Below are 23,820 nucleotides of genomic sequence, written 5' to 3'. Positions count from 1 at the left end.
AGAGAAGCTAATTTCTATAGATCCACTGTTTGCAACATACCTGGTTAAGAAAACAGATTTAGGAAACAAATAAACAGACACTTTATTTGTGGAAGCTGCTGTAAAACTTTACAGTAACTAATGTTTCATATTTTTGAGCTACTTATCATAATTGTTGTAGATAAGAAAGATCACATAGCGAAGAACAAGAGTGAGACAACATAATTCTAATTAAACCACTAATGCACATGATTTATTCTGTTTCAAGGACAACGAGCAGGTTCAGGTTCAATCTGCCAATAGAATTCAGTGAATGATACTGAATCTTAGTCACAGTAGAGTATAAATTCCTTGAGTAGTAGCTGTATTACCTGTGCTGCTTTCTCTTCCTCCACCAAGTGCTAGCCCAAAAGGGAAAAGGAAGAAACTGAGAACTCTGTACATGTATATTTTTGATGTATGCAACATATATTAAATTCTGTTTGATTTTAGCAAGACTAAACTTATACTTTTATATTACAGATCTCATTTGATTATAGGATACAATAGCTCTACTGTTTGTTAAATTCCCTAACATTAATGAAAGAGCTGATGGCCTTAAAGTCTTTTCTCCTTACTTTTCAAGTGTCAGTGGAGACAGTACGTTATAGGGTAGGAACTGGACTGAGTAGCCAAAGCAGTCTTCCTAACCCTATATCCTGCAGTACGTTTAGGGAGATGTATCAGAACAGCTCTGATCACTGAGGCAATCAGCTCCAGTACAGGCACAATCTGCAGCAGAGTGGGGAATTAGGGTAGGGTTTCCTGGGCCAGGAAAAACCCCAGGGGAGTGATGACAACCACCCGGAACGAGCAGTTCTCAAAAAAGCATCTGACGAAGCATGGAGAGGGCCAGAAGCAATGGCAGACACCCCACAACACACATACACCAGGGTGGGCATCAGTGTGAGGCATGGCAGTCAGGGAATGGTGTAGCATTTGTGTGGGAGGGCACCCCTCCAAAGAAGGGATGTTCACTGACCAAGTGGGAAACTTGAAGTACACATAACCCAGCTGTTTAGTGACCACTTGCACTGGTCAAGGGCACTAATCCTACCTGACCCTCAAGGCAGAATAGTGGCCACTCAGAGCAAAGTCTGCAGCTCCAGCTCAGGGATTTGCACTATCTACCCCAGCTCTGGCTGATGCCTCCACCCAGATGGAGCTGCTGAAGGAAGAGGCTGCAGTTCAGACCTTAGTCTAAAGAAAGTGCCCAGACCTTCCTTCTGTGGCAGGGACAGGTGGCAGACTTGTCTGCAAAAGGTGTGTCCAGGTGGAGGACCTCCTGCATCAGGTGTTTGAGCTGCAGAAGGTGGTGATATGGCTGTATAACATTAAGGAAGCTGGAGAGGAATCACAGAGCCATGGAATATCCTGAGTTGGAAGGGACCCAGAAGGATTACCAAGTCCAGCTCCTGGCTCCACACAGGACCACCCAAAAAATCAAACCATATGTCTGAGAGCATTGTACAAATGCTTCTTGAATTCCACCAGGCTTGGTGCTATATCTACTTTCCTGGGGAGCCTGTTCGAGTGCCCAACTCTCCAGCTGAAGAACCTTTTCCTAATATACAACCTGAACCTCCCCAATGAAGGTTCATACTATTCCCCTGTGTCCTATCACTGTTCACCAGAGAGAAGAAATTATTACCTGCCCCTCCACTCCCCCTCATGAAGGAGATGTAGACTGTTATGAGCTTTCTCTCTCTCTATTTCTCTCTCTCTCTCTCTCTTTTTTTTTTTTTTTTTTTTAACAATTTAGGAGAACAATACTTTAGAAATATTTCAGTCGCTGAATTCCCGCAGTACTACAGAGTGTTATGGTTGAAATGTACTTTATTTCTTTCTTTTTCCAAGGAACAATAAAATTTTTGTTGTGACCATGTTTAAGCTAAGCGCTATTGATCTGTTAAAGGTGATGTTAAATTTTTGTTGATTATGAAATAATTTGTCACCAATGAGTTTGTAGTAGCTCTCCAACTGCATATCTTTGATTTCCATTAATGTTCTTAGACTGTCTCAATGACACTTGTGGTCTTATTCCATATTGATTGCTTTTGTCCTGTGTCCTAACAATAGCTGCTGGTATTTTAAATATTGGAAGCTAAGGAAACATGAGACTCAACTGATTAATTTCAAAAGAACTTCTGTACAACTAAAATAAATTCATTTTAGACAGTGTCCTATTTGTGGGAAAAAAAAAAGAAAAGAAAAAAAAAAGGTTTGTTTATGTTGCAGGTTTTTCACTGCCGACAGCATAAAATACATGAACCATGCCTTATATTGGGACCCTGTTGCTTTCATTATATAGCCATCGTAAGATGTCCTGATAAAAAAGTCATGTTGTATATTTTTCAAGTATAACATTTGAATTTCTAAACTGGCCACCAACAGCCATGCAGTTTCTGCATGGATGGTTAGTGCAGGAGGATATAAAACTGATGGGAAATCCAATTTGCTGTCAAAAAGTTCAAGGCATCTTGGGGCACGTTTAATGCAAACCTTGCTAATTTTACATACACATTACTGTAACTCCTCCCTAAAAATGCTGTTACTAATGTTCTAATGACTAAAATGGATTATGATATCTAAAAGAGCGTCTTTGCTCCTATCATCTAAATTTGAAGTGAGGGTGCTTTGAAGTTTTGTTAAAAGACCATACTTGCTCAAGGTTTCTATCACCACCCAGTAGTGATAATCTAGGTTACCTATCTGTATCAATGTTATATATTATTTATCCAAACACATGCTTAAATAATCCTCACCAAAATTACATGCTTATTTAGGGGTGGAAGAGGTTTAGAGCATCGTCAAGGAATCCTAGAGGAAAGCATTACTTTTTTTTTTTTTTTTTTCTCCTATCTATTTCTCCTACCTGTTTCTCATGTCTCTCCTTACTTTTGGATAAATAGGGATGAAAATTATTATTTAGTGATTGATAGAAAGGTTGATATTTAAGAAAAATGTGCACTTCCTGAAGCTTATTCTCAAGAAACATGTGAACCACAACCTTTAAAATATAGATGAATTGGTCCGGTCATAGGTCGAGGTCTTAGGAGAGTCTTTCTTACTAAATCAACTGATTAAGACTTTTTTTTTTTTTTTTCCTTTTCTGTCAGAATATTCACTTGTTCTTGTCTTGGGAAAGCAGAAGCTTCATCCATTCATTAGGTTCTAGTTATCTTCCTAAATAAGTGTACTATATATATGTGCATGTATGTTTTTTTATTATTATTATTATTTTTCACTGCTTCTAAATCTGAGTGAAAATAAAAATAAAAATAAAAATAAAAATAAAAATAAATAAATAAATAAATAAATAACACTGCTTTTTAATAAAAATAAACATATGCATAATATTTTCAAGATGGGAAGGATACCATGAGTAAAGTGAGGAGGTAAAGTTCCCAAAATTCAAACAGTTTGAGAGTTCTAAGAGTCTCACAACAAGAGATAGCAACAACAGAACGTTGTATGAAATTCCAGAACCTAAAATATATATAAATAATAATAATAAAAATCACATTTCTGATTTCTTTTTTGGTAATTAAATGTCTGACTAAAGAAGAAGAAAAAAAAAAAAAAAAAGAGAGAGTGATGATGCCAGGAAACCTTTATGCCTGAACTCTAACAGTTTTAAATTCTCTGTAAATGAAAGAAAGAAATTACTGTTGTACAGCTTTAGTGGTTCACAGTACAACACAAGCAGTTCTTGGTGTGTTACTTTAGATATAGTTTTATATAGTTTTCTCTCTCCTTTTATTATATAGGAAGACTGGTCTCAGAGTTAAGCTTCTTAAATAAAGCAGTGTAACCATCCATCAAATTTTGCTCAAGCTGTCACTAGAAATTCCATTGGGATATAAAAATGTTTCCACAATACCAGAAACACAGCAATCATGCCTAATATATATATATATATATATATAATCTGCTAGTATTTAGAAAACATTGTTCCATAGAAGATTCTGATAATCTGTTTGACAGCCCTCTAAATATAAATCAGCACTGAATGCACAATGCCATTTCAGTTCTATTTGCATTCCATCCTTGTGATAGAAAGAAAGCCTAGGTTTGAATGACAATTAAGATTTTTAATGTTGGTGTAAAGTAAAGATACCACTCAAAATTATTTTTATAAGCTTATCAACCAGGAATGCCCTGCTATAACATTCTGAAAGGCCAAGACAACACTTAGAAGCAAAAAGTAAAAGAAAGGAAAAGAAAGTATCAAGTATGGACTGATTAAGACACTCAAATAAACCTGAATTGTTGCTAGATTTACTAGGTTTTTTAAGTGGCATTAAAACTATTAATTTTTATGTTGGCTATTTAAAATATATCATTTTAACAAATACAGTCCTTGAACCACTTTCCTTCCTAATTAGAAATCTCTAAATATCCTTCTAACTAAAAGTTGTGGGGAAGAAGGGAGCCTAAACCATATTGATCTACATGTCACTGTTAATTATGTCAACTTCAACAGAAAACAGGAGGGTTGATCGTCATTTTGTGTGGCATATAGATGGACTACAGAAGATGTAGCCTGAATTTTTCTTAAGTCATGAAAAACCTTGGCTTTGAGCCTGGATAACTTCAGTAGTTATCATATTCCTCTGATCAGAATGTACAAAAAAAGGATGATGATAAAATCCTTAGTAATACATTAATTAATCCAGAGGTTATCCCTTTCTTTAACAATCCCCTCTAGCACTGCCTCTGTCTGAATTTTAAATATAATGATCTTGGAGTCTGACCTGAATCACATATTTTAAACACAGTATATCCTGAATAATATATAGTATTGATGTGCATTAATGTTTAAAATAAAGCAGATAATGCTTAGGGTCATGGAACTCATCTTCATAGATATATTGGTATTGCATAAATGTTAGTTGAAGACTGCAAAACCCAGACAGAAGAGCAGCCTGTTCTAACTCTGAGATGCTCTGATACTGTTAGCCTGAATCAAATATAAGTGAACATTGCCCTGCAGTTTTAGATATACTTGAGCATTTACCCTGTAGGCTTGAATGGCATGTTCGGTTACATTTATTCATTATTCTGGTCATCTGAAATAAGAAATATATCATTATATACGTATATAAAGATGAAGACTTGGAATTTACATTTTCATTGGGGGTGCCTGTATCAAGGATGTCACCAATAGACTTCCAAGTCTTGTTCAGTCCACTGACTATTATCTGCTTCTGTTGTTTCACGTCAGCACCAGTCTGAAGAGTATCAAGAAGGATAACAGGGCCCTGGGAGCAGTAGTAAGGGACTCTGGAGCACAGGTAGTTTTTTTCATTTAATTAATTAAATGTTAATTCATTTTTCACCAGTCCTCCAGAATATCTTGAGGGAGCATGTCAAAATAATGGTCCAGACTCTTCAGTGGTGCTCAGTGATAGGATAAGAAGCAACGGGCACAAAGGAAGTTCCATCTGAATATGAGGAAAAACTTCTTCATTGTGAGGAGCATTGTGATGGAGCATTGGAACAGTTTGCCCAGAGTTGCTGTGGAGTTTCCTACCCTGGAAATATTTAGAACATGCCTGGACATGATCCTATGCGATGTGCTCTAGCTGACTCTTCTTGAGCAGGGAGGTTGGATGAAATGATCTCCAGAGTCCCTTCCATCTTTAAACATTCTGTGATTCTGTGAATATAATTTCAAGGGGTTTTGTTTGTTTTTTTTGAAGAGTATCTGTAAGGAGAGAGTATCTACTTCCTTAAGGTTATTTGATCGAGGACCTTGTAAAAATGAGATAATAAGGAAATGGGAAAAGCAAAACATACAGGGCACAGACCTGGCAATGGAGACAACATCAAGAAACAAACTAGGACTGTTATATAAATTGATAAGGGTGGAGTGTGAGAATATTTATTTCAATAAGATCATCTGAGAGAAAATCATATAGAAGTGGTTTGAGAAGGAAAATGGGAGGCAATAAACAAAACATACAAAGTCATAGACCTGGAAAACACAGTGGAGACAATGATAATAAACATACTGTCGGTCACATTTGTTGATGGTCTATCAAGAACTTGTAGGAATCATTTCAGAGAGTGACAACTTGGATTTTGCAGCTGATCAGGATACCAGCATAAACATCAAGTACTGACTGGACTGTACTATCCACATCCATGAAAGAATGTGTAAGAGGATAGGGTGCAAGGAGGAACAAAGAGGGGGTTAGGTATGAAAAGGTATAAAAGACACTGGTCATGTGTAAAATGGGAATGCTGATTATGCTTGCCTGTCTGATATGTGTGCTGATCAATGCAGTCAGTCTTATCTTCTTATCCTGTATCTTCTTATTAAATCCTTCCTCAACCACCTCTCTGTGTAGTCATCTTACATGTGTTTATGACCTGAAAGACTGAGTGACAGCTTCTATGGGTAATCAGCATGAGTCAATTTGGGGCCAGCTACTGGAGTCAGACCAGGGGTGTGGGCATCTCTGACCTGAGGTGTCATATACTGATGCCAGTGTGGTCTTTTAGTCACAGCCACATAAGCAGGATCAGTGTGTGTCCCCAAACCAGCTACTGGGGTGCTTGGAGTGTGTGAGGGGTTCAATACTGGCAGCTCGAGTGGGGCTGTGGGTCACAGCTCATATGCCTGGTGCCAGCTGCTGAGTGGATGAGTATACGTTTCTTCCCCAAATCAGTGTGCATAAGGGTTGTGTGTGCATTTTCTGGCAAACCTCATACTGGAGCAGCCAGTGAGTAGGAGACTTGTGGGGCAGGTGTCAGGGGCCAGGATTCAGGCAGGTGTGCTGGACAGGCAGAGGGGCACCTCCAAGTGTGTATGTACTGGTGGGCCTGGAGGAGAGGGGTGTGTGCTTGTACCAGGGAGCTGCTGTTTGTGGCATCCCAAGAAGAGGAGAGGACCTAACTGTCAGTGATTTATGGTAAGTCTTGTGGGCAAACCAGGCATTGCCTGGTTTGTGGCAGACTGTAACTGGCTGTGTCAGAAGCCTCTGCTTGTGTCATCTGTATGTGTGCCAATGCATGTGTCTGGGATAGGTGCTCAGCTTCTCTGCTGGTTGAACCTGAAAATGGGAAGGTAGCACCCATATCCATTGGCCCGTAGCAGAGATGCTGGGTTTGGAATGGATTCTAGTATCTAGGAGGAAATCCTCAGGCCTTGGACCTGCTGGAGGTAGCATCCACTTATAACTTCTATTAACAGTTTTTGTCCAGCTTTTTTTGTTTGTTTTTTTCTCCTTAATGACCTTTTTTCCATATATGAAACAAATACTGAGCTTAAATGATGTAGTAAAAGTGGATGCTCTAAGACAGTTCTTTTTGTTTGGTATATGCACCATGTGTTTTTAATATGCCAGTTGAAGTAAAAACAATACCTATATTAAAAATATATATATATATATATCACTTTCTCTTCTGTGAAATGAATTTAGAGATTAGAAAGTTTCTCTGTGCAAGAAAATCTTCCCACATTTGGCCAAAATAGCACATGGCTTCAAATGATTTCAAGGAGTCCAAAACACTGCTAATTCTCAGAATAAACTGGAAACTTATTTTTACTTTTTCATGATTTGCTCCTACAGGAACCAAAAGGGAGTACTGGTGATGTAGAAGTTTCCTGGTTGTTTTCTATCATTACTGAGCAATTTCATCCTGACCTCTTTTTTTTTTTTTTTTTTTTTTTTGTGTGTGTGTGTGTGTGTGTGTGTGTGCGCAGTTTCTTTTCCTCAACCCCTTCAAAAAAAGGTTGAAAAATGAAGAGCTGCCATAAATTAAGGCACGCTGAAACAATCTTTTTGTAGTAGCTCATTATGGTTATGTATGTTATTTAACAATTAGCAATTCTTATATAACAAAATACTTTCTGACTTCACCAGAAGACAAGGAACTGCATCTATTTAGACTAAACGTACATCAGTTGTTATCATAAAATTTTGAAGTTTTGTAATCCAGTTTTAGTTTTTGAGGCTATTTTATTAGACCTGTATAATTACAGTACCAAATAGGATTTTGTTGTTCATGGTGTTTTTGTTCATTTGTTTCTTTTAAGTGAATAACTGCATTCAAACAAAAGTAAAGACATTTCATAAATAATTCATAGAATCATAGAATCATAGAATCATAGAATATCCTGAGTTGGAAGGGACCCTTAAGGATCATCAAGTCCAACTCTTGACACCGCACAGGTCTACCCAAAAGTTCAGACCATGTGACTAAGTTCACAGTCCAATCTCTTCTTAAATTCAGACAGGCTCGGTGCAGTGACCACTTCCCTGGGGAGCCTGTTCCAGTGTGCAACCACCCTCTCTGTGAAGAACCCCTTCCTGACGTCCAGCCTAAATTTCCCCTGCCTCAGTTTAACCCCGTTCCCGCGGGTCCTGTCACTAGTGTTAATGGAGAAAAGGTCTTTTTTTTTGCAGTAGACAGTGCAGAGATTCTAATAACTCAAAAACACAGAGAAAAAAATGGACTGACAATGTGCTCAGAGAAGACAGCCTCTCTTGCGAGTATCTGGGTGACAAGTGAAATATGTTTCCAAGTTTTTATCCTATTCCACATCATTTTCAGTTTATTTTACTACAAAGACATATAAACAAACAAAATAACATTTTCTCCTTTACTCTCTGTTCTAATAAAACCTTACACTTCATGGTATTTTTGGAAGCCTAAGTAAAAAGAAAGAAGACAGATGCACTCCAAAGTTCAAACCACCTGAGGGTCCTTCTTAAAAATACTGTGGTTCACTTAACCAATTTTAGTGAGTGTGCAAACAAGGGAGAAACTTAGTTTTGGTTATTCATTATGATCTTTGACATTATGTTGGCAGTTATCATGTAACATATGGAGTCCAGTCCTTCACTGATCTAGGTAGCAAACATGAAAAATTACCAAGTTTCAGACTGTCATCTCGGAAGGGAGAGAGAGATCATCCTGTGCTTTATGTTACAGTAGACTTCTATAAACCTAACAATTACAGAATGAAAATTCTTGTCTATATTAAGATCTGGTACTTATGTGAGCCAAAATTAATTAAATTTCAGAGAAGCCTAGCTAATTAAGAGTGTTGTTATTTGCAAAAGAGGGGAAAGAATAGTATGGGACAGTATATGTGATAGGTTAATATTTGCTAATGGTCTAATAAAAGCAACAACACTCATAATGTGTTAGATTAAAGTGGGTGTTTAATCATAAAGCATTCTGCTGTAAAATTTATGAGGTCAAAATGTGTTAATTCCAAACATTGTGATATATTTTCAAAATTGAGTTCTGGTAACATTGTAGCCTTTTGATGCTACCAGTGAAGAGGTGATGAAAATAATATATTAAGCCAATTTAAAAAAACATTGAAATGTATTATAGCACATGTAAACCTGCTGCCTAAACCAGAATATATAAATTAGATGGACTGCAAGAACAAAAAAAAAAAAAAAAGGCATTTTTAATTATTTTTTCAAAGGTTAGTTTTCTGACATCTGTCATTCATCTTGATCTTGAAGAAAACAAGGGAAACCTAATAAAGAGAGAAGATTTTCACTAAACTTACCCAGGATGTGTGTTCACTTGAAGCTTCTATTTCTAGTCTTCTAACTTTCTAAAGAATGTGGTTCAACAGGGAAGAAAACATTTATTATTTTTTTTTTTTTTTTCAGAGAAAATACATACAGAGAAATGGGAAGAAAAGCTTTGTTTGGAAGGCTCCAAAGATATATACAAAGGTAGTTACCTTTCATCCAACATAGCACCAAAATTGTTTTCTAGTTATGTCAAGGAATTTACCATTCACACATTTGCTATGTGACTACTGACTAAATCAGAAATCAGTGACATCAACAATAAACATGAGAATTCAGGTGACACCTCACCTGAGTCATGACGAATATATGACATATCTATACGGGAGATGGGTCTAAGGCAATATGGCATTGCAAACCCAGACAGCACATGACATTTTATGAAAGCTGAGGTGAAGGTAGCTGTGGAGCTAGAACTACTGGGACCTATGAGGAACATCGGAACAGTGTTGGTCTATTAGTGACAGGAACCTGAGAAACCTGGAAAATAGCATGGGTTTAATAATCTATTTAGTTCCTAAAGAGACTGAATGACACACTTGCAGTTCTAGAGTTTCACCATAATCAGTACAGTCATTCAAACCCCGCCTCAAATGAGCAGTCATAAGAGTACATACATGTATGAATATTAAAAGAAAAGGAAAAGCAAACAAACAAATACAAAAAAACAATACAACAGCAAAAAAGCTGAGGCGTACATTTTGGAATCCATTCTGTCCATCCTATTGTGTCTCATTTCTACTGCTGTTAGAGTGAAATTTGTTTGAAGTACTGGTAGGGTGTATTGGTAAAATAGTTCATGTCTGAAACTGACAATTTTATGCCACTCTTAGTTAACTCTGTACAGCCTTACCTTTTCCAAAAGTTTGAAAGCCGTGAGTTTGAACTTGTGTTTGTGAGGAAAGATACACCAAGACTAAGACATGTAACAGGCAATTTAAGTCTTTGCAATTCTTAGCAGCCTTCAGCATTCTGGAGAATATACTCAAATATAGCAGAAAAAGGAGGAATTGATATGGATAAAAGTACATCAATGAGCAAAGTTTGTGGAAACATTAAAAATTAATTAATGATACTTTTTAATGTTCTTCTTCATTATAGCTGGGTGAAATAATGTTATGTCTGATACACAGTTTGGTGTTGTATGGGTACACAAAATAATCTTATAAAATAAATAAATAATTAAACAGATAAATAAAAGACAGAAAAAGCATGCCACAAGCTAATGGTATCTCATTTTTAAAGTCTTGGCTTGATGGAGATGTACTTTTTTACCATTTTTAGTTTTGGTAGTTTTAGAAAAATTGTGTTTCTTTAAATCTTTCTTTGGATATCTTTCCTTTTGCAGACTTTGCAAAGAAGCAAATTATGTAAGAACTCATTAGGATCAATGAAGATTCCAGTTCATTTCTAATTAGTTCCTCACAGGAACAAAATTACTTGAACACAGTATTTTAGTGAAAACACTGGGTGGTTTTATCTCTACAAAGCAAATATAATAAAATATAATTATATAATAAAGTTAGACCAATTTCCTAAAGCATATGTAAATCAGAGAAGTAAAGAAATAGGAATATTCCTTTCCTGCTTCCCTTATTCTCATTTGAATCTTAAGTGTACAGAATATTTTGAATCACTGAAAGTAAGTTATACATGTTATTGAAGAAGAAAAAGAAAAAAAAAAAAAAAAAGGAAAAGGAAGATGACAAATAATGGAGAAGAAAAACAAACAAACAAACAAAAATAATAATTAAAAAAAAACCCAACAACAATCAACCCAAATATATCAAAAATCCTCAAGCATGCAAATGACATGCAAACAGGGGAGAGATTAAAAAAAAATACAGATTCAAGCCTACTATAAATTTTGAGGTTTTATTTATTAGTGCACTTATCTAGAGAACAATTAAATAAATACTCTTTTTTTTCTTGTTTTCTTTTGTATTTTGTAATATTTGATTGAAATAGCAAAGGTGAAATGATATGTTCATAGAAAACAAAACAAAACAAAAAAAAAGTAATAATAATGGGGCTTGTTTACATGATTATTTATTTTTCTATTTTTCCATAAAGTGTAAGTTACAAAAAATGCAATCTTATAAGTATGAATAAACAAATTCAATAACATTTTCTTAGTGCTTTATAAGGGGAGACTATTGCTAACATTAGGATATATTTAATCTCTTTGAAAAAAAAAAAAAAAACTTAGATTTTGTCTATTGAAGTATAACAAAATATAAATAAATAAATAAATAAAAGATGGGGGCAGAAAATCTACTGACCTGTGATTTGACTGCTGGATCAAAAAAGACTCATCTCACCTAGAAACAGCAAGTCTGGGATTGTGACACCAAACTTGGAGCACACAAATACACTGCTGTGGTTGAGAAACTTGCTACTAATCTCCTTTTTTCACTGGTGTTACTCAAAGACTGAAGTGAAGGCTGCTGGCCTACAAAACAGCTGTGAAGCCATGTAAGTGTTGCTGCCATGCCAGCAGTAGTAGCAAGCAGAGGTAGAGGACTGGCAGAGAACACACAACCTTGGGAACAACCTGTATGGGGACCCTTAAGGAAACTAACTCCTCCTTTCTGATTTCAGAGTGGGTGTTTCTTCCAGTTACTTTTGGGCCAATATGCTCTGAAATTACTGTTTAACCAATGAATCAGACTTGCAGGAATTTGTTTTATTATGTAAATTTGTTAAGTGTTTAGCTATTTATTATTTGAAATCAATAAATAGCAATATTGTCAAGAATCTATGTTTCCTGGGTTTGGTGCCTCATAATACCTTTTTAGGGTGAGTAAGCATACTAACCAGTGAACTGACTGCCTCATTCTGTCTTTATTATGGTAAGTGCTGAAAGTATGGGGAAGAAAATCTTGGGATATCATGACACTTACATTAACATATACAAGATATAATGGATCTAACGAACAGCAACATTTACAGTTTTTATTTTTAGTTTGCTGACAGTTGCTAGAAAAAGTTCCAAAATCGGTTGTCTATTTATGACAGATTCCATTGGATTATTTTGCTGTTGCAGAGAAGACAAATCCTTGACAATAATAACACAGCTTTAATTAATTAAATGTAATTACCTGTATAAGATCATTCTAATATATGTGGATAAACCACTGACAGATTTTGTATGTAATTTGAATAACCCATTAAATAAGAATAAAAAATAATAATCTGGTTGCAGTTTACAAAATTGTCAAGGTCAATGATATGACTTCTATTGACTTCAAAAACATTTCAGGATAGTTTGTATTATACCAGTGATGCGTATTATTTTGTTCTAGGCTTTGCTATTATTCTCTGTCTTATTTCATCTGGTTATAATTTAAATTAATAATATCAATGTGTGTCTATTTAAAGATATATTGAGGGCAATTACTAGTTCCATTGTAGCTGTTGGCAATGAGAGGTAAAAGACATCAAAGGCTGAATTTAACTTTCTCAGAGTTTTCTTTCACAGTGTAGCTTGCAGTGAAGGATAGTCAGGCTTTTGACATTGTGAACATGAAGATTCACTCATTTTTCAGTTGGACTTTCGGTTCCTTAAGGCTTTAACCAATTATTTTTCCATGTATATTCCATCAATTGCCTCTTTTCACTCTCACAAAATTCAGTCTAACTTCTTATTTCTGCCTAATAAAAATGTCATTAAATGCATGCTTTTCTCTAAAACCTAATTTTCTCTTTATAACTCTATTGCCTGAAGTTCATCCAAGTTGCCAAGTTGTAATTATAATTTTCTTCAGCCTTTTTTTTTCTTTTTTTTTTTTTTTTTTGGCTTCTTAACTGCTATTGTATTCACACTGATCCATGCAAAATTTAGGTGAATAATTCACTTTTCCTTTTACATTCAGGACATCATAAAGTTTAGGACTTTTTTTTTTTTTTTTTTTTTTTTTGGTGGGATGTTGTTGCATTTCTTATTTCCCCAGATTGGTGTGCTACTAATCATATGCTTTCCTGAAATCTTAGTAGGACTTATGGAATGCCTCCTCTTCTCATTAATACTTTGTATTTCCATGAAGGTCATCTGTTGTGAGCTGGACTAGTCCTAGGAAAACTGCAAATACTCACTCCTCATCTAAAAAGTCATCTGAAAGGAAAGCTGATTGTTGTGGTAGTAAATTGAGAATTATTTAGCAAGTTTGTCTATAAACAAAAAATAACACCTTTTTCGAATGGTTCATATGTATATGCCAGGAATTTTGTATTTGTATTTAAATGGAAATATCCTGATTAGACTTCTATTAAGAAGGGTACTGTATTGACTGTAAATATTGCAAAATACAGTAAAGGGTGTTATACTATTCAAGCACAGAGGACCAGAAATTGATGTATACACCAGTGACATAATTTGCTTATCTCTGTGAAACAACAACCCTTCCCCTCCCCCTCCCCCCCCCCCCCCCCCCAGAATATCATGAGCTTAGTGAAAGGTAGAAGATTTGTTTTGAAGATAATCTTACTCCATATTTAGTTCTGGTTTAGTTCTGGTGTTAAAGAGAAATTAGTAAAATATAACTGTAATTCATATAGATTTTGGTTGCATGGCTATAACCCAGGACATAGTCAAATAAACTGCAACCAACCCTCACTTGTTTTCTGGAAAAGTTGATGGAAAAGCACATGGCAACATATTAAAATATTTCCTCACTATCTAGTCAGAGTCTGAGTTAATTAATATTATCACAGCTGTGGACCATGTAAATCTGGGTTAACTAATATTATCACAGCTGTGGACTGTATATATTCACTCATTTAACTGGAAATCTCAGTTGCACTGCATATTAAAACTTGAAGCCCTAACTTCCATATGCAGTTTAGCAGTTATTAGAAACAAAACTAAACAAAAACAACTCTACAGCATATTCTTATTATTTGTGAGCTCTGGATCAGACTAAGATTGCTAAAAACAGCAATGCTGTGAAAGCAATAGATTAATTTACAGGAAATAACATAACTCTTAATCTCGTTGTTTCTGATGTACACTTATGATTGACATTTTTAAATGTTGGGAACATAGAAAAGATGTTGAGTTCATAATTCTTTTGCAACATCAGTAAATTATAAAAAGGCAACAGAAGAAGCAAACAGAATATTAGAAATTATTATCGAAAGGATGGTGAACAAACCAAAAAGAACATTACTGTGCAACTGAGTAAATTCACTGATCAGATTTATCTTGACTACACATGATTTTGTTGAGTTGAATAATAAAAGAAGAAAAAATCAGGTAAAAAAGAAAAGAAGAAAGGAAGAAAGTAAAAGAAAGTACAAGAAAGTAAAAGAAAGAGAAAGAAGGCAAGAAGACAAGAAGGAAATGAAAGAAAGAGAAAGAAAGAAAAAAAAAGAAAGAAAGAAAAAGAAAGAAAGAAAAGTGTGGTTAATAAGAAAAAATTAACATTTTGATTGGTGTTCAACTGTAGGTGACTGATTCTTCAATTCAGATGAGATATCAGAGACATATACAATACATGCTTATAAATTCAGGAACTGTATACTGAAGATGAACCAGATAGTGATATACATGGTCTGTTCTGAAAGTAGTAGGACTCATTTAAAAAAAAAAAATATTCATGAGAATAGAACAAACTATTAGAATTTTTCAAAGAAGCACCCTTCTGCATCTACACACTGCTGCCAACAAGTTTTCCAGTTTTCGTACGCCTCCGGGAATGCCTGGACCGGAATGCTGTTTAGCTCCCTCGTCACGGCCTCTTGAAGCGCCTCTACTGATGCATGATGCTTCCCCTTGAGCGTCGATTTTATTCTCAGGAATAGAAAAAAGTCTGGTGGGGCCAAGTCGGGGCTGTAGGGGGGCTGAGGCAGCGTTGCCACCTTGTGCTGGGCAAGATATTCCACTACGCCGAACGCTGTGTGGCTCGACGCGTTGTCATGGTGCAGCCACCAATTGTTGACAATGGCTGGGCGGACATGAGCAATGCATTTTCGCAGTCTTGTGAGGACCTCCACGTAAAAAACTGCATTAACTGTTTGTCCAGGTGGTACAAACTCTTTGTGGATGACTCCATGTCGATCAAAAAAGCAAATGAGCATGGACTTTTGCTTGGATTTGCTCATTCATGCTTTCTTGGGGCGTGGGGAAGCAGGGGTGTGCCATTCTGTGCTCTGCCACTGACTCTCCGGGTCGTATTCAAACACCCACATCTTGTCACCGGTCACTACATTGTCAAAAAGTTGGGCTCCTCGTTCACATGATGAAGAAGATCCTGGCAGATCTCTTTCCGGTTGGCCTTTTGCTCCTCTGACAACACTCGCGGCACAAACTTTGTGCACACTTTCCTCATGGCTAAGTTTTCTTTCACCATCTCAAAAATTTGGGTTTGAGGAATGCTCAAGTCATCAGCAGTCATTCTGATATTCATCCTGCAATCACAGTTCAGTAAATTTTTCACTTGCGACACATTTTCCTTGGTCTTGCTGGTCGAAGGGCGTCCGGAGCGGTCATCATCTTCCACTCTTTCCCTACCTTCTCAGAACAGCTTGTGCCACTCAAAAACACCCGATCTACTCATGGCAGCATCACCGTAGACCTTCTTAATCATGTCGTGAGTCTCTTTGCCCATTTTACCAAGCTTTACACAAAATTTGATCGCATATCGCTGCTCCAGTAAACGCTCCATGATTCTCCATGACAAGGCGTTTCTACAGGTGTTCACAGTACAAGCAACCTGCTCTCTTCAACGGCTGACAGCTGACTGCCGATTTTTCCCAGCGTTCCCAATATCCCCCTCAACCGATCCTGCGTGCGCAGACCGCCTCTCATCCACCCGTTCACCCAGGAAAAAGCCAGTCCTACTACTTTCAGAACTGTGTGCTATGTCACGCAGTGCTAGACCTTGAGGATATTATATAATTGGAGCTTAAAACAAATCTGAGTAATTTTTCATATATAGTACCTGCATAATCTGCTTCTGGTACATTTTTCCAGATTTGTCTATATATGAACAGTATGAATCTTTGAGAAAGATAAGAAAAAAAAATAATGATAAACAGGTCAGCCACACCATATAATTCAGGAGGTCTCTGAACCTTTTATTCAAATAAATAAATAAATAAATAAATATATAGAGAGAGTGTCTTGTTTTACTCCTCCCTAAAGACACCTCCATCAAGATTTGCTCTGACCTAGTTCTTAGTCTTAAACTAAAACTATATCTGAATATTTTCGTGTGCACAATAGTGACCACTGTGTTTCTGAACAAATATATGAAACATAAAATAGGACCACTGTCCCACTTGGTACTGCTTGTAGTTGTCTAATTATCCCCATATACTATAAGAAATGCAGCAATTCAAACTATAATAGCTTTCTTCAGGAACCATATTACTTTTTTCTTTCTTTTGATGAGTAATAAATTATAAATGTCTCTTATCTCCTCCACCATGTAGCGTCACAAGATTTTACACTTTTGCATGTCATTCTATCTTTATGCTATACCACAGTTTTCATGCATGTTAAATCTTATGTGCAAAAAGCAAACGAATGCTCCTTTTATTAAGTTTTTAATTACTGTAATAGTTTTTGCTGGATCAAAGTTAATTTTATTTGTAGAGGCTCACACAGTGCTGTGTTTTGGATTTTTGATGAAAACAGTGGTGATAACACACCAATGTTTTAGTTGTTGCAAAGCAGTGCTTACACAGAGCCAAGGACTTTTTTTGCTTCTTATGCTACCCTGACAGCAAGCAAGCTGGGGGAACACAAGGAGCTGGGAGGAGGCACAGCCAGGACAACTAACCCAGACTGGCCTAAGTGACATCCTATACCATATGGTGTCATGTTCAGGAATAAAAGATGGGTAAAGAAAGAGGAGGTGGGGGAGCAAGAGGAGGGGAATGTTGGGAGTACTGGCATTTGCTTTCCCAAGGAACTGTTTTGCATGATGAGCCCTGCTTTCCTGGAAGTGGCTAAACACCTGCCTCCTGGCGGGAAGTAGCAAATGAATTTCTTATTTGGCTTTGCTTGAACACACAGCTTTTGCTTTACTTAGTAAACTGTCTTTATCTCAACCCATGAGTTCTCTCACATTTACTTTTCTGATTCTCTCCTCCATCTCACCTGGTGAGAGTGAGTGAGCAGCTGTGTAGCATAAAGTTGCCTGCTGGGGCTAAACCACAACAGACGTACTGCATTTTGTCTTCTGATACGATATGAATGAATGTTATTGCTATTCTGTTTCTTTTTCCACTTCTTTTAAGTGTCTCATGAAATTTCTAATTACTTATACAAGATTTTAGGTTATAATAGGATGTCTCATTCTATGTGCTTCTTCTACGCACTAAAAGAATGTCTAAAATACCACTTTCACTTTGATTTTGTATATGTGAATAATCTGTGATGTACTCAAGAGTGAACTACCATGTTCTCGGCCCTCAGAAGTGTCAAGGTAAAATTATACACCCCTACTGGTTGTCTTCCATGTGACCTTATTTTTCTATTTATTTTTTTCATTAGTTTACTTGTACTTTTTCTTCATTAAAAAAAATCTGTTTTTCTGTAAGTAGTGATATGGCTGGGTAGACATTCAAGCAGAAAGTTTCAGTCCTCCTGTCTGATTGAGTAGCTGTATTTACATTTCACAGTCCTTGTACATTGTTGTTTTAGGTTTTATGTATTATTGTTTTTCTCAGATATAGTTTTAGAGGTGAAAAGTAATATACAGAAATTATAAAGATTGTTAAATTCCTAGGGAAAAAAAAAAAAAAAAAGCTTTCATTGTGTCACCCAGTCTTTTTAATTGAAAATTATATTAGCTGGGCAGTTTTTAACCTGTTGTAAGGAAAAGGTTCACTCTATCATTCTGTCATGGTTCTGCTCGAGTGGGCAGCCGAGCTCCACCACAGCCGCTCTCTCACTCCCCCTCCTCAAAGAGGAACGGGGAGAAGATACCATGAAGAGGGCTCAAAGGTTGAGATAAGGACAAGAAGATCACGCAGTAATTATTGTAATAATTTCTAGTAATTTCTTCACTGACTACCTGGATGTTGGGACAAGGTGCATTGTCAAAACATTTACAGCTGGTATAAGACTCCACGGAGTGGTTCATGCACCAGATGGTTGTGCTGTCATTCAGTGAGACTGTGACAGTCTGGAGAAATGGGCCAACAGGAAGGCTGAGAGGGATTTTATCAGTATGTATAAATGTCTGATGGGGGTGTATAAAGAAGAGAGAGACAGTCTCTCCCAGTTATAAGTGCCTAGTGCTAGGGTGATGGATTGAATTGATGACAATTTCCAGATGCAGGTGATCAAGGAGCTAATGACGGGAGATGCTATCCTAAATACTTACAAAAAAGGGAGAACTGGATGGAGATGTAAAAGTTAGGAAATACAGTTTCCTGTATTTCATCAAGAAAATGCTGAAATACAGGAAATCCCACTTCAATTTAAGAAAAACAAACTTTTTTGTTGTTGTTGTATTTAATTATTGTTATAATTTTCTTATAATTTTATTATTATTATATTATTATTTATTCTAATATTTAGCAAGTTCCCAGTGAAGTTGTAGTCTCCATCCCTGGAGATATTCAGAACATGGCTGAACATAGTCCTGAACAACCTAATCTCATTGATTCTCAGCAGGGCTCTGGACTAGGTGACCTCTAGGTCACTTCCAACCTAAACTATGCTGTAGTGATATTATATAATCATGAAGATTCCAATTCTATTTTATCTATAGAGAATGTGTAATTAGGGATTAGGATAATCATAATTCTGAGAATTATTGCATTGAAAATTATAGCATTCACTCGACGTCCTATAATATAAGCATGTGAATTACTCACGACCATGGAAATGGATTCTTTACAGTCACAGACTTGTTCACCAGCCTAGTGTACAACAGGAATACATAAACAACAAGAAAATTGCATTAATAATCCACTCTGAATGGTGTATTGTTTTTGAACACAAAGAAAAGCGAGAAACTTTCTTTTTTTTTTTTTTTTTTTTTTTTTGTGTGTGAAAGAAAAACAAAAGAAAAAGAAACAAATCATAGGAATTCACTTCTTATGGGAGTGTGCTCCCCCCTCTTCCAGGGAAAACACACTGCATGTCTTTTCAATAGCACGGTACATTTGAATTAAACATTGCAAAACTTTATTTTTATTTTTATTATTGTATTCAGAAAAAAAAAAAGTGAAATGCAAATGAAAAAGGAAATAAAGCCACTGCATATACAATATTCACAAAATAAAAGAGAAGTGTTTGGACAGAGGAGAACAGAAACATCTAATACATTTTGGTATCTCATACATTCCAGGTATTTATTTTTATTTTTTATTTTTATTTTTATTTTTATTTTTATTATTTCTTTGTTCCTTTCCACTTTCCCTTGTGTGTTTTTTTTTTGTTTGTTTTGTTTTCTGTTACCAAAGATTCAGGGATATACCAGGTATAGTGGTCACAGATACTTGCAGGGTATCATATGCCAATTTACTATTTATACAAGACGTGGTGAATCAGGAAAAGATGTTTCCTAAATATTGCTTACTATTATTATTAAATTACCTCCAAACAAGAAAACAAACATAAAGTAATACTGCATTGTAACTTTTTTCCCTGTTTTGTTCTTAGTCCTAGTGCAAATCTTCTGTAAAAGTCTCTATAATAGTTGATACGTTAGGCATTTTATTTTATATATATTTTTTTCTGTTTTTGTTTTATTTTGCTTTGTTTTTATTTTGTTTAATTTTGTTTCATTTTATTTCTGATTTCATAGTATCTGCAAATATACCTGAAGATAAACCTGGTTTGGGGAGACACAATCTTTGTTTCTGTTGATGGAACTATAAGGAAACAATTATACCAATGGAACTACTTCTGTTTTTTTTTCATTCTTAAGAGAAATGGTGGTATGCTTGAGGACAAGTCCAGAAATGTTTGCTGAATGAATAAGAAGAATGAAGCTACTGATAATGCAGTTATCCATAGCCACCAATCTACAGAGGATAACGCCATCACAGACAAGCTGGAAGGACATCACTGTGGTGGTTCCACTCGAGTGGGCAGCCAAGCTCCATCACAACCTCTCTCTCACTCCCCCTCCTCAAAGAGGAACAGGGAGAAAATGCAATAAAAAGGGCTCAAAGGTTGAGATAAGTACAAGGAGATCACATAGTAATTTTTGTAACGAGCAAAACAGACTCAGCATAGGGAAACAGTAAGATTTGTTGCTTATTACTAACAAGCTAGAGAAGTGAGAAACAAAGGAAAGAAACCAAAAGCACCTTCCCCCCCATCCACCCTCTTCCACCTCCTCCCCCTGAGTGGCGCAGAGGAACGGGGGAACAAAAGTTATGGTAAGTCTACAGCGCTTCTTCTCTGCCGCTCCTTCTCAGTCACTCTCGCCTCCTGTGTTGTGGGGTCCTGCCCACGGGATGCAGTCCTTGAGGAACTGATCCGACATGGACTTCCCACAGGCAGAAGCTCTTCCAGAACTGCTCCAGATATGGGTCCATACCATGGGGGCCATCCATCAGGAGAAAACTGCTCCAACTTGGCTCCCCCACGGGCAGCAGCTTCTGCCAGGTCACCTGCTCCTGCGTGGGCTCCTCTCCACAGGCTACAGGTCCGGCCCAGAATCTGCTCCAGCAGGGGTCTTCCACAGGCAGCAGCCTCCGTTGGTGCAGGGCCACCTGCTTCACCGTGGTCCCCTCCATGGGCTGCAGCGTGGAACCCTCCTCCACCATGGTACTCCATGGGCTGCAGGGGGACATCCTGCTTCACCATGGTCCTCACCACAGGCTGCAGGGGACTTCTGCTCTGGCACCTGGAGCACCTCTCCCCCTCCTTCACTGACTTTGGCGCCTTCAAGGCTGTTCCTCACTCTTTTCACTGTCCCAGCTGCTGTGTGGCGCAGCATTTTTTTCCCTTTTTAAATATGCTCTCACAGAGGCACAAAACAACATCGCTTATTGGCTCGGCTCTGGTCAGCAGTGTGGCCCTTACCAAACATGGGGCAGCTTCTAGATCCTTCTCACAGAAGCCACCCCTATCGCCCGCTGCAACCAAAACCTTGCCACGTAAATCCACTATAATCACTGACTTCCGCAGCCACACCTCAAGTACTGTGTTCAGTTTTGGGCACCTTACTACAAGAAGGACATTGAGGTGCTTTAAAGAGTCCAGAGAGGGGCAATGAAGCTGGTGAGGGGTCTAGAGAACAAGTCTTACGAGGAGCGGCTGAGGAAGCTGGGATTGTTCAGCCTGGAAAAGAGAAGGCTCACGGGACACCTTATTACACTCTACAGGTACCTTAAAGGAGGTGTAGCAAGGTGAGGGTTGGTCTATTCTGCCATGTGCCTGGTGACAGGATGAGGGGGACTTAAATTGTGGTCTGCTAGTGTATATGCGTATACACCTCCTCCCCACCCACCCCCAATAGCTGATCTTAAACAATCCACCTATATAGCTTCTTGCCTCAGCACTTTCTGGTCTACCCAGGTGCCAGTGATATAAGCCTGGAAGTCTACACTCCCACCCCCCTCGCTTAGACCTCTTACACTATTTGCTAGCTGTTGTAACTTGAAATTAACCTGTGTTCACACATATTCAGAATAGAATATGCATCCACACAAAAAATAGGTAACAGTAGGATCTAATAAGAATACATGAAAGACTGCAGTGAACAATAAAACAAGCATAATGACCAGCAAACCGTTAGAACTCTACAGGCTAATTTAGTCTCTTGTCCTCTATTTTCTGACATTTATTCCTTCCTAATTCACCTTGACCGTTCCCTTTCAGTGTCTTTTGTCCATCCCTTAAATATATCTCATAAGTTACTCACATTCCTGCAATCTACTTAAAAACATTCCAAAACATCTCAAGCACAGTTCAAAAATGTTCCCTCTCCTGCATCATGTAATGAATTCTATAGCCCTGTAGGAAATAACTTCTTCAGTTTGCAAGGCAGTCAGGGAGGGCTTGTTTGGTGAACTCCTTCCAGGCTGTCTCATGTCAGTTACAACCATATGTGTTCTCCTCAATAGCCCTGTGAGCAGCCAGGTCAGGAAAACGCCCCCTTTTCACCAGTCAGGTGACTTGCGTTCCCCTGTTGCCTCTCGGCCCTGTGTTAGGATGTGTTCCTCCACACAGGACAGCAGTCACTACGATCCATGTCCAAGTGGAGGCCGGTGACAAGTGGTGTACCACAGGGGCCTGTCCTCAGACCAGTACTGTTTAATATCTTCATCAATGACATAGACAGGGGGATGGAGTGCACCCTCAGCAAGTTTGCAGATGACACGCAGCTGAGTGGTGCAGTTGATACGATAGAAGGAAGGGATGCCATCCAAAGGGACCTGGGCAGGCTGGAGAAGTGGACCCACATGAACCTAATGAGGTTCTACAAGTCTAAATGCAAGGTGCTGCACCTGGGCTGGGGCAATTCCAGACATGAGTACAGACTAAGAGAAGAACTAATTCAGAGCAGCCCTTCAGAGAAGGACTTGGCGATTCAAAAGATTAACATGAACCAGCAGTGTGTGCTTACAGCCCAGAAGGCCAACCGCCTTCTAGGCTGTATCAAGAGAGGGAGACCAGCAGGTAGAGGGAGATGATTGTGCCCCTCTACTCTGCCCTTGTGAGATACCACCTATACTGCTGCATCCAGGTCTGGGGTCCCCAGCCCAAGAAAGATCTTGATCTGTTAGAACAGGTACAGGGGAAGGCACAAAGCTGATCAGAGGGCTGAAGCACTTCTCCTGTGAAGAAAAGCTGAGAGAGAGATGGGGCTAGTCATCCTGGAGAAAAGAAGGCTCTGGGCCGACCTCATCACAGCCTTTCAGTATTTAAAGGAGGCTTATAAAAAAGATGGAGAAGGTACTCAGGTAGATAATGACAGGACAAAGGGGTATGATTTTAAACTAAATGAACAGAGATTTAGATTAGAGGTTAGGAGGAAATTTTTCAGTCAGAGGGTGGTGAGGCACTGGAACAGGTTACCCAGAGAGGTTGTGGATGCTCCAAGGCATCCAGGTGTTCAAGACCAGGTTGGACAAGGTCCTGAGCAACTTGATCAAGGTGATGATCCTGCCTATGATTGGGAGTTTGGGGGGGGTGGAACTAGATGATCCTTGAGATCCCTTCCAAACCAGGCCATTCTATGATTCTACGATCACTGCAGAATCTTGAGGAAATATTCTGGTCTCTTGTGCATCCCCAGTGCAGTAACAACTAGGAATA

This window comes from Netta rufina (assembly GCF_964035555.1).
Source record: "Netta rufina genome assembly, chromosome: 1".
In the NCBI taxonomy this organism is placed as follows: domain Eukaryota; kingdom Metazoa; phylum Chordata; class Aves; order Anseriformes; family Anatidae; genus Netta; species Netta rufina.
The sequence above is the reverse complement of the archived record's forward strand: the minus strand, read 5'-3'. Positions refer to the sequence as shown.